The following is a 10,391-nucleotide window of genomic DNA, read 5'->3' as shown; positions in this document are numbered from 1 at the left end:
TCCACAAAAACAGTCTCTGATGCCAAAAATGTTGGGGACAACCTCCTGGCTGGATTTGCCCCCTCCCTTTCTTGCCTATTAGGCCCTAATAGATATCCTGCCAAAAAATGTTCAAACTACTGCACAATTGCACTCATCTCACATGCTAGCAAAGTAATGCTCAAAATTCTCCAAGCCAGGCTTCAACAGTACATGAACTGTGAACTTCCAGATGTTCAAGTTGGATTTAGAAAAGGCAGAGGAACCAGAGATCAAATTACCAACATCCATTGGACCATTGAAAAGGCAAGAGAATTCCAGAAAAACATCTATTTCTGCTTTATTGACTACGCCAAAGCCTTTGACTCTGTGGGTCACAACAAACGAAATTTCTTTTTTTTTTTTATTTTTAAAAATTTTATTTATTTTTCAGACCACCTGACCTGCCTCCTGAGAAATCTGTATGCAGGTCAAGAAGCAACAGTTAGAACTGGACATGGAACGGTTACAAATTGGGAAAGGAATATGTCAAGGCTATATATTGTCACCCTGCTTGTTTAACTTTTATGCAGAGTACATCATGTGAAATGCCAGGCTTGCTGAAGCACAAGCTGGAATCAAGATTGCCAGGAGAAATATCAATAACCTCAGATATGCAGATGACACCACCCTTATGGCAGAAAATGAAGAGGAACTAAAGAGACCCTTGATAAAAATGAAAGAGGAGAGTGAAAAAGCTGTCTTAAAACTCAACATTCAGAAAACTAAGATCATGACATCCAGTCCCATCACTTCATGGCAAATAGATGGGGAAACAATGAAAACAGTGAGAGACTTTATTTTATTGGGCTCCAAAACCACTGCAGATGGTGACTGCAGCCATTAAATTGAAAGACATTTGCTCCTTGGACGGAGAAGGTGATGGCACCCCACTCCAGTACTCTTGCCTGGAAAACCCCATGGATGGAGGAGCCTGGTGGGCTGCAGTCCATGCAGTCGTGAAGAGTCGGACACAACTGAGCAACTTCACTTTCACTCTTCACTTTCATGCATTGGAGAAGGAAATGGCAACCCACTCCAGTGTTCTTGACTGGAGAATCCCAGGGACAGGGGAGCCTGGTGGGCTGCCATCTATGGGGTCTTACAGAGTCGGACACAACTGAAGCGACTTAGCAGTAGCAGCAGCTCCTTGGAAGAAAAGCTATGACCAAACTGGACAGCATATTAAAAAGCAGAGACATTACTTTGCCAACAAAGGTCCATCTAGTCAAAACTATGGTTTTTCCAGAAGTCATGTATGGATGTGGGAGTTGGACTATATAGAAAGCTGAGTGCCAGAGAATTGATGTTTTTGAACTGTGTTGATGGAGAAGACTCTTGAGAGTCCTTTAGACAGCAAGGATATCCAACCAGTCCATCCTAAAGGAAATCAATACTGAATATTCATTGGAAGGACTGATATTGAAGCTGAAACTCCAACACTTTGGCCACCTGATATGAACAACTGACTCATTGGAAAAAACCCTGATGCTGGGCAAGATTGAAGGCAGAAGCAGAAGGGGATGACAGAGGATGAAATGGTTGGAAGGCATCACCGACTCAATAGACATGAGTTTGAGTAAGCTCCAGGAGTTGGTGATGGACAGGGAAGCCTGGCATGCTGCAGCCCATGGGGTTGTGATGAGTCGGATATGACTGAGCGACTAAACTGAACTGAGATATCCTGCCCCACTTATCAGACCTGGGGGGTTACACCCTCTCACCCATTAAGTCCTTCACAATTTGGCCCTTGGTACTTATCAAACATACAGAATATTGACCTGCTGCTGCCTATCAGACCCCATAGGATTTTGTCTCTATCACCTTGTATCCTCTGTTCAAACCCATTGCCCCCTTCACAGCATCTCCAGAGCATCAGGCTGCTCCTACCTCAGGACTTTTGCACTTGCTCCTTGTGTTAGCTGCAATGCTCTTTCCCCAGACCTGCACTTGCTCAGTTCCTTCAAGTATTGATGGAAATGTCCTTCTCAGTGAGACTTTCCCAGCTGTTTTGTTTCAAATTTCAACATCCTTCTCCCTGTCTGTCTCCTTTGCTTTGTTTTCCTTCTGGTGACTTACCTCTGACATCCTGCAAGTCTTCCTTATCCACCTGAACTGTCATTGTTCCATCACTGGAGTGAAGCAGGGATGTTCTTCCATGATTGTGTTCCTTGCACATGTCATATGGTGCTTGGCAGCTGTGGATGAATGGATCAGGGGGTGTATCAGCATGTGCCACTGTTCTCTATCACACAGGCTTGGTGAAATAATGAACTGTTATCAATAAACAACAAAAGCCCTGGGTACAGTCACTAATATACCAGCTCATGAGCCTCTTGTGGGATGGGTGCATTGAGGAACACACTTTGAGATGACCTCTGAGTTCTTCCTGAGCACCAACCCCTGTGGAGAGAGATTGGGGGACGTTGGGGCTGCCTTTTCAGCTGTGTCTTAGGATCTCCAGGCCATCCGCCTGGGTTCTTGGACTTGGTTCAATGAAGAACTTGAGTTTCACTGCGGTGCTTATCAGATCCGTGAGGGAGACTCAGGGCCTTCCTGGTCATCCCCCTAGGTTTCTCTTCCTTTCTGATGACCCAGGCAGAAAGCAGCTGGTCAGATGACCATCACTCTGAGTCACAGGATCACAACATTTTGGAGCCAGCAGTCTGTGAAGGAACTGGATTCACTGAGGGTCCTGTGGTTAACAGTGCCCTAACTGGGCAGAGACAGTCCCTTCGGCCTGGTGTCCAGAGCTGCTTCTCCCCAGTGGATAGGCTCAAGGGTATTTATCATTGCAGGAGCCCTGACATCCATTTTCAGAAGAGATATATACCCCTCTTTTAAAGAGTCATCTATTTTCCCAGCTAAAGATCCTGATTTATCCTTCTTCAGTATGTTTGTCCTGGTCCTCCTCCTCAGACACTCCTTTTCTCCCAAATGGACATAAATGTATGCAGAATCCTCCCCTCCACTCCCCTCACTGGCTCACAGACCAGGTGAGGGCATCAGTTGCAGGTGAGCTACCATTGCACCCAGACAGTGAGGCCCTTGTAGAACGGCTCTGATGTGGTTCCCAGGCCCCAGCTTCTGGTGTTCACACCGTCTCTCCTGAGTGCAATGCATGGAACCAGGGACTTGAACTTAGCCAACAGAATGCAGCCACTATAGAGACACAGGCATGAACAAATATATGGATAACAAGGTAGAAAGGGAGGAGTGGAATTAGGAGATGGGGTTGACGCATATGCTCTACTGATTTATTGTTCAGTTGCTAAGTCATGTCCAACTCTTTGTGACCCCGTGGACTGCAGCATGCCAGGTTACCCTGTCCTTCACTATCTCCCAGAGTTTGCTCAAACTCATGTCCATTGAGTTGCTGACGCCACCCAACCATCTCATCCTCTGTCACCTTCTTTTCCTCCTGCCCTCAATCTTTCCCAGCATCAGGGTCTTTTCCAATGAGTCGGCTCTTTGCATCAGATAACTGATGAGAACTTACTGTGTAGCACAGAGAACTGTGCTAATGCAGTGTGGTGACCTGAATGGGAAGGAAATACAAAAGGGAGAGGATGTATGTATAGGTACAGATGATTCACTTTTCTGTACAGCAGGAACTTACACAACATTGTTAAGCAACTATATTGCATTAAAAAATAATTTAAAAAAAGAATGCAGCCACTATAACAGGACGTATGGGATTCCTTGTATGTAATCCTGTTATATAAGATGGTAAGTTCTGTCTTTCCAGGTGACTCACTCCCTTTCTAGGGGAATAGCAGCTTCCTGCCTCCAGCCAGCGGGAAATGGAGGCTCTTGGACAGGCAGCCTGGAAAGAACAGAATTGTGCCAGTGAGCACAGTGCTTGGGGCAGACCTTCCCCAGTCCAGCCTCGAATGAGGACTCAGCCCCAGCTGACAGCTTGATCACAGCCTTGCTAGTGACCAGCTAAGCTATGCCTTGACTCCTGACCCTCAGAAACTGCAAGATGATAAACATGTGTTGTTCAAAGCCACTGAATTTATTACAATATTGTTATGCAGAGATAGATAACTAAGATGTCTTCTCTTCACAAGTGTTTCTCTTCCTAAGAGCTTTCACTTTGTTGTTGTTGGGTTGCTAGGCCATATCCGACTCTTTGGGATCCTGTGGCCTTGCCTGTCCCCCACTATCTCCCAGAGTTTGTTCAAATTCATGTTCATTGAGTCTGTGATGCTATTTAACCACATCATCTTCTGCTGTTCCCCATCTCCTTTTGCTTTCAATCTTTCCCAGCATCGCCATCTTTTCCAATGAGTCGGCTCTTCATATCAGGTGGCCAAAGTTTTGGAGCTTCAGCAGCAGTCCTTCCAATGAATATTCAGGGTTGATTTCCTTTAGGATTGACTGGTTTGATCTCCTTGCAGTCCAAGGGACACTCAAGGGTCTTCTCTAGCACCACAGTTCAAAAGCATCAGTTCTTAGGCACTTTCATTTACCTGATTCCCTTTAAACTCCTCAGGCACTGCTGTGCAATTTGACCAAAGTACTCCAGTATGGCTCATGAGAATACCTCGGCCACCCTCCACACACATGCACCTGGGGCCCAAGACGGTTTGAATTCAAGCTATGTCCTTAGATGAAGCTCTCTGTGTCAGGAATACAAGTCATGTCCTGAATGCAAGAATGGTGGCAAAGAGAGACAATATGGCACCCAAGTTCTTTCTATCCTTGTAGAGCTCAAGTTGCCAAATTCTAAATTTCAGTTTTGTCCTCGAAGGTGAGGTGTTTATGACACTGCATGGTCTGGGTGCCAGCATCCTAGGATTTTAGCTGAAAAATAAAGTATGTTCCTTTGCTACACAGTTGAAAAGGTGTCTCAATCATGGGGTTATTTGATTATAGGATGAGGCAGATATACAACCAGCTTTCAAACATAGAATGAGGAATAAAACTCACGCTGCAGATGTCACAGTGTGCCAGGTGCTGAACTAGGCGTTCTGCACACACTTGCATTAAATTTGGCCTCAGATAGACTAAGAGATACGATGAAGATTCACGTGCCATCAAACAGCCGGGAACAGTAAATGCCCATCAGTGCTGCTGTGGGTTTCAGCTGCTGCTCGCTGTACTAGATGCCTTATATGCATTATTTCATTTAAATCTAACAACAGGCGTAGGAGGTAGAATCAATGATTTTCCTTCTTGCTTTTTTAGAGAAAGTGAAATTGGGGCTTAGAAGTCCAATCATTTGCCTGAGGGTGTTGATGCTCAAACACTGACTGGCCTCCTGGTACATGTACATTCCTTGACCATCTCCATGTATTAACTCTTTAGAAAGTAGCAGAGCTAGAAACCAGAGTCAGAGCTGTATGACTCCACTTTATCCTAAATTATGCTGCCTCTGCTTGAGGGAATTTACAAAGAAAACAGTGCGCTGGATGCCCAAGGCCCTGGAAGCCACCATTTACTTCACAGCTGGAATTTCCTTAGGGCATATTGGCAGCTATGCAACTTGGGAAACTCATTTCTGTCATTTTCCCCTTTCGCTTTGTTGCTTTATGCATTCTCACAATCCAGGGATGGTAATTCATGAATCTGAGCAACCTCTCAGATTCAGGGAAGGACAGAGAAACCTGGCTTGCTCTGGTCCATGGGGTCACAAAGAGTCAGATACGACTTAGCAACAGAACAACAAAGTTGTAAACTCCATTGGTTCCGTGACTTGCTGTCTGACCAATTCTTTCTTATTTTTTAAAATATTTTTTTGGATGTGGACCATTTTTAAAGTCTTTATTGAATTTATTACAATATCGCTTCTGTTTTTTGTTTTGTTTTTTTTGGCCTCAAGGCTTGTGGGATCTTAGCTTCCCAATCAGGGATCAAACCTGCACTTCCTGCACTGGGAGGTGAAGTCCTAACCACTGAACCACCGGAGCATCCTGACCAGTTCCTAAAGCCGGTACCAACAGTCCCCCTCTTTGCCCGAGAACCTAAACCTCACGTTGTTGGCTGTAGAACAGTGGACACAAGGACAGCACGAGAGCACTCATCATTCTGAACGCAGCAAAGCACCGTCAGCTCCGCGGAAATTAACCACAGGATCGAATGATGGAAAGTCACATCTTTTGCTTTAAGATTTCTCCCGATGAAGGGCAATTTGTCATTTATGGGTCTGGCTGAGTTATATTGTTTCCTATTAAGATAAGTCTAAATGAATCTTTAATGGCAGAACACTGTATCTGAACAGATTTAGAAGCTGCAAATTAAACTGGCCGTCTCCATCTGGGACATCAGCTTCCTCCCAGAGCCATCAATCACCCCCAGAATGGGTGAGCTGCCGGAGGTCCCCACAGATGTGCAGTGCAGCTGGAGGGACTGCACCCCGGAATGCTAATCTTGTGCGGTGCTGTACACTTGGAGGAGGCTCCTGGGAAGGCACGGCCAGCTTGGAGTCAGGGTTCTTGGTGCTCTTCTCAAGTCTCCCTAGTCACTCTAGACTGCATCTCTAGCATCTCCAGCCAGATGCTGGCATCAGCCTTTTCTCTGATGTCTCCTCCGTCTATCCCACAGAGCAGATAGCAAGAAGCTCCCCAAATTCACATGATCAGACCATCATATTTGTTTGAAACCTTCCCGGACATCCAACTTGTCTTAAAGTGGAGATCAAATTGCGGGCATCGCCTCCAGCATCTTGCTTGATGGCCCTGCCCAGCCCATCCCGCCACGTGCCCCTCCATTGCTCCCTTGTTCTCTCTTGCGGTCCTGCTGGATATTCTTTAGGGCCTCTGGTCCATGCGTGCTCAGTTGTGTTCGAGTCTTTTCAACCCCATGGACTGTAGCCCACCAGGCTCTTCTGTCCATGAGATTCTCCAGGCAAGAATGCTGGGTTGCCACTTCCTCCTCCAGGGCATCTTCCTGACTGAGGGATGGAACCAGCATGTCCTGTGTCTCCTACATTGGCAGATAGATTCTTTATTACTGAGCCACCAGGGAAGCCCTTAATGCTTCTGGGGCCTCATGTTTTCTCTTGTCATGAGGGCTTCCGAACTCTCCCTTCCTGCCTGGGACACTCCTTCCTTTGGCCCTCCTTGCTCACTTCCCTTTTCCTAGCCACTCACTCCCCAGCCATCAGGCTTCTGCTGACATATGACTTCCCCGGGGACACCTCCCTCCATACCTGCACAGGTGAGGCCTGGGTCATCCATGACCACACAGCACAGTGTTCTTTGCAGCACCTGTCCCAGCTGCAGTTGTGTGTGTGTGTGTGTGTGTGTATGGTTATGTCACTGTGACCTTTCTTCCTCATGAGATGGTGAAGCCTGTGTGTGCCCATCACGTTCTTCTCTGTATGTTTTCAGTTGTGGTGCCAGCACCCTGCTTGTCCCTTGGCAAGCCCGGGGCGAGTCCCTGCAATTGAACACATCAGACGCAAAGCTGTCATTCCTTCCAGCAGGAGAGTGAAGGGTGGTTTTTCAGCTCTCTTTTATCACCCTTCTTTCATGGGTGTGTGGATGTACATTTGGATAAAAACAAACACCAAACTCCAGAGAGAGGCAAGGAGATGCAGGTGTGCTCCTGCCATGGTTACTGACCAGCTGTGTGTCCCTGGGCCAGGCAATTCACATGCTGGTCCTTACTGCCCCATAAGTCAGAGAGAAATAACAGTGCCTGTCCTGTGGACCCTCAGGGGTATTCTTAGGATCACAGGGACACTGCAAAATTGCTCTGGAAAGGACTGAGAGCACTGCAGATGTGCAGTGGTCAACAAATTCATTAAATATACAACACACTTTTCTAGTTCGTGGTTCATGGATACAAAGCCACAGAAGATGTGCACATGGGCAAGGCAGTCAGGGAGTGGGGTACCAGGCCACCTTGACCCTGAGCTTAATCAGGGTTTGGGAGAAAAGATAGAGCCGGACAATTGGATTTTAGGATGAGAGTAAATCGAATATGTGTAAGTCTCCCAGGTGGAATGTGACACTTAGGCTTTAGAAGGAGGGAAGAAGGGCTCTCAGCACTACCTCCCCTGTAATAGAGATGGTGGTGATGTCCCTGGGGGCCTAGTGGTTAAGACTTTGCCTTCCAATGCAGAGGGTGTGAGTTCAATTCCTGGTGGAGAAGTTAAGATCCCACATGCCTGAAGGCCAAAATAACCAAAACTTGAAACAGAGGCAATCAATCCTAAAGGAAATCAGCCCTGAATATTCATTGAAAGGCCTGATGCTGAAGCTAAAACTCCAATACTTTGGCCACCTGATGTGAAGAGCCAACTCATTGGAAAAGACCCTGATGCTATGAAAGATTGAGTGCAGGAGGAGAAGGGGTAAAAGGATGAGATGGTTGGATGGCATCATCAACTTAATGGACATGAACTTGAGCAAACTCTGGGAGATAGTGAAGGATGGGGAAGCCCTGCATGCTGCAGTCCAAGAGGTCGCAAAGAGTCAGACACGACAGAGCAACGGAACAGCAGCACCATTTATTTATTTGGATGTGCTGGATCTTAGTTGTGGCATGCAAGATCTAGCTCCCTGACCAGTGATCAGACCCTGGCCCCCTGCATTGGGAGCATGGAGTCTTAGCCACTGGACCACCAGGGAGTCCATACCTTCAGGATTTTTATTTATGGGTGTGACTGAGTGACACCACATGGAGGGGCCAGTGTTGTTGAAAGAAGATGACATCATACCCTGCAGTGCCACATGGGGTGCCCCAGGTTTTGGTCCAGAGCCAGAAGCAGGACTGAGTGAGGAGACCTAGGCCATGGTCTTTCTTGGCGTTTCCATGGGAAATACAGGGCAGGGTCAACAGCTTGGAACTGTCCAGTTTGAATAATTCCAGTGAGCTTTGGGCTCGAGGGGTGTTCTTTAGTTGCCTGGTACCTGGTCTGGGGTGATTTGGGGAAGGGGAAGTACTGGCTTGTGGGTGAAAGTTAGAGAAAGGGGGGTGATTGGGAGCACAGATCAGAGTTTGGTGGGTTTGCATCTGAAAGGTATGCTCCAAGCCCTTTGCTATCTTCTAAGATTTGGCTGTCCTGGGCGCAGTCTCTCCCCAGTCAGGAAGATGGTAAAGATGTCAAACAAAAAATGCTGGAGAGAGTGAAGAAAAGGGAACCCTCCTACACTGTTGGTAGGAATGTAAATTGGTGCAGCCACTGTGGTAAACAGTATGGGATGTTCCTTAAAAAACTAAAAATAGAGCTACCATATGATCCTGCAATTCCATTCCTGGGCATATGTCCAGAGAAACCATAATTTGAAAAGATACACACACACACACACACACACACACACACCAGTGTTCATAGCAACAAAATTAACAATAGTAAAGACATAGAAGAAGCCTAAATATCTATGGGTTGATGAATAGACAAAGAAGATGTGGTACATATATACAAGGGAATACTATTCAGCCATAAAAAAGAATGAAATACTACCATTTGCAGCAATATGCATGGACCTGAGAGTGTCATACTGAGTGAAGTAAGACAGAGAGACAACTATCAAATGATATCACTTATATGTGGAATCTAAAAAAGGTGATATAAATGAACTTATTTACAAAATAACAAAAAAAGATTTTTAAGATGTCAAAACATCATAAGACACAGAAAATTAAAAATAGGATTAACTCAGCCTTCTATTGATGATATTAAGACAGGGGAAATGAGGGAGCCCACATCCACCTCCTGAAACTCCTCTTCCCCATGTGTCATCTTTGAAGGAGAACTTCCTGTCTTTGAGGCTGTTGAATTCATGGTGGGTGATGGAGCCTGGTGAAAAAGGAGGTACCATTGGATACTGATGGTCTTATCCCTCTCCTATCAAATGCCAGTGTTCAGGGTGTATCCTTGAGATGCTTTTATTATATCCACAGCATGGACTCTGGTGGTGCTCAGCAGCCCCTGCTTCCCAAGCTGATCTGCTTCTGCTCTTGGCTTCTCTGACCCCACTTCTGGGACAACCAGATTGTTTAGTCCCATTTTCAGCAGAAAGTGGGCCTGGCAGGAGCTTGGAGTTGCAGCTGGACCCTCTCAGCCCATCTCTGTGACACGTGGTAGATGCTCCTCACATGTATGATCTGTGCCCCTGGGCATATGCACCCCTTTGTAGCAGCCCTCCAATCAGTCACAGACTCATGTACAGCTTTGGGGCATGTTTTAGATGCATTATTCTATAGCTTCTGTATGGTTCCCAGGACAGAGGACATGTTTCTGACTCCATCTGCTATGTCCCATCCAGAAGGCTGCAGTGGGGGCAGTGGACTAGTTCACCACATCTCCTTTCCTGCTGACACATGGATACCTACAGCCCCTAACATCTGGGTGGGACCCTCTGACTCATGTTGTCCACTGAGATGAGGATGGAAGTGATGTCTACAGTTTCAAGGTG

This window comes from Bubalus bubalis, chromosome 5, assembly GCF_019923935.1.
Source record: "Bubalus bubalis isolate 160015118507 breed Murrah chromosome 5, NDDB_SH_1, whole genome shotgun sequence".
Taxonomy (NCBI): Eukaryota; Metazoa; Chordata; class Mammalia; order Artiodactyla; family Bovidae; genus Bubalus; species Bubalus bubalis.
The sequence above is the reverse complement of the archived record's forward strand: the minus strand, read 5'-3'. Positions refer to the sequence as shown.